This window comes from Seriola lalandi, unplaced genomic scaffold (assembly GCF_002814215.2).
Source record: "Seriola lalandi dorsalis isolate HSWRI2012SDOR001 ecotype SW California unplaced genomic scaffold, Sedor1 jcf7180001958113, whole genome shotgun sequence".
NCBI lineage: Eukaryota > Metazoa > Chordata > Actinopteri > Carangiformes > Carangidae > Seriola > Seriola lalandi.
The window spans coordinates 1-1549 of record NW_019428782.1 but is presented as its reverse complement, the minus strand read 5'-3'; the positions used below and the strand labels follow the sequence as shown (position 1 = coordinate 1549).

General features: G+C 39.3%; 1 long non-coding RNA gene across 1 annotated transcript; it reads left to right on the top strand.

Moving 5' to 3' along the window:
• The first annotated feature begins 353 nt into the window (after nt 1-353).
• LOC147820417 (uncharacterized) lies at nt 354-1260 on the top strand. The gene is made up of 2 exons (XR_015437287.1): nt 354-944; nt 1028-1260. It is a non-coding gene; the product is annotated as an uncharacterized LOC147820417 (long non-coding RNA).
• Nucleotides 1261-1549: the final 289 nt, after the last annotated feature.

Below are 1549 nucleotides of genomic sequence, written 5' to 3'. Positions count from 1 at the left end.
GAAGGCATAAAACATCATAGTATAGTAAGGCATAAAACGTCATAGTATAGTTAGGCATAAAATTGTCAAAAAACGTCATAGTATAGGAAGGCATAAAATTGTCAAAAAACGTCATAGTATTGTAAGGCATAAAATGTCATAGTATAGTAAAGCATTAAAATTCATAGAATAGTAAGGCATAAATTTGTCAAAAAACGTCAAAGTATAGTAAGGCACAAAACGTCATAGTATAGTAAGGCATAAAATTGTCAAAAAATGTCATAGTATAGGAAGGCATAAAATTGTCAAAAAACGTCATAGTATAGTTAGGCATAAATTTACCAAAAAACGTCATTGTGTAGTAAGGCATAAAACGTCATAGTATAGTAAGGCATAAATTTGTCAAAAAACGTCACAGTATAGCAAGGTATAAAATGTCACAGTATAGTAAGGCTTAAAAATGACAAAAAACGTCATAGTATAGTACATTAAGGCACAAAAAAGATTCATCCTATAATGAGGCATACAGTCCACACAGAAATGCCGCAGTCCTGGGAAGTCATCGTATAGCAAAGCAAAAATGTCATAATATAGTAAGGAATTAGAGTTGCCAATTGACCTAATGTGCAGGTCTGTGGGAGGAAACCATAGTGGTCCCACACAGGCACAGGGAGAACATGTAAACTCCACACAGAAAGGCCCCAGGCCCAGGAAGTCACAGTATACTAAGGCATAAGAATGTCATTGTCGCAGTCCCGCTGTGTTTCCCAGTGTTTTCCCTTTTCCTGTTTGTCTCCCTACCATTGTGTATGTGTGTACGTCTGTGTTCTTCCCCTGACATCAGGTGACTCTGCAGAGGCGAGGTCTGAACAGCAGCTCACTACGACACCTGCAATCTGTCAGTCATCATCTGCAGTACCGGTCATCCATCCATTTGTGGCCAGATTCTTCTGCTCTTCACAGTGGTAGTTATTCTCTCGCCCGCTCTGATTAGTTTGATCTTCTCTGTGTTTTGTCTGTATTAACCCTTTGTTCTTCTATGCTCCAGAAGACTTCCTGATTTGTGGGCTGCTGATCCTGCGACACTTCGCTGTCACCACACCACCCACCTGCCTTTTGTCTCCAGCCATCCCTCATGTTCGAGAGTGTGTTTACTCACCTGACTCTGGTCGCCCATACCCCTGCCTCGCACTCTCACCAGACACCTGGATTCCCTGGACCCACTCCCCCTCCATGTTTAAATCACCATTGCCTTCTCCTCAATAAACTCCCTTCCACTGTTATTGCTGGTGTATTTTGTGTTCTGTCACTGCTCTGGGGTCCCAGTCATAGTATGATAAGGCATAAAAATGTCAAAAAACGTCATAGTATAGTAAGGCATAAAATCTCATAGTATAGTAAGGCATAAAAATGTCAAAAAACATCAAAGTGTAATAAGGCATAAAAAATCATAGTACAGTAAAGCATTGAAAGTCATAAAATAGTAAGGCATAAAATTGTCAAAAAACGTCATAGTATAATAAGGTATAAAAATGTCAAAAACGACATAGTACAGTAAGGCATAAAATTG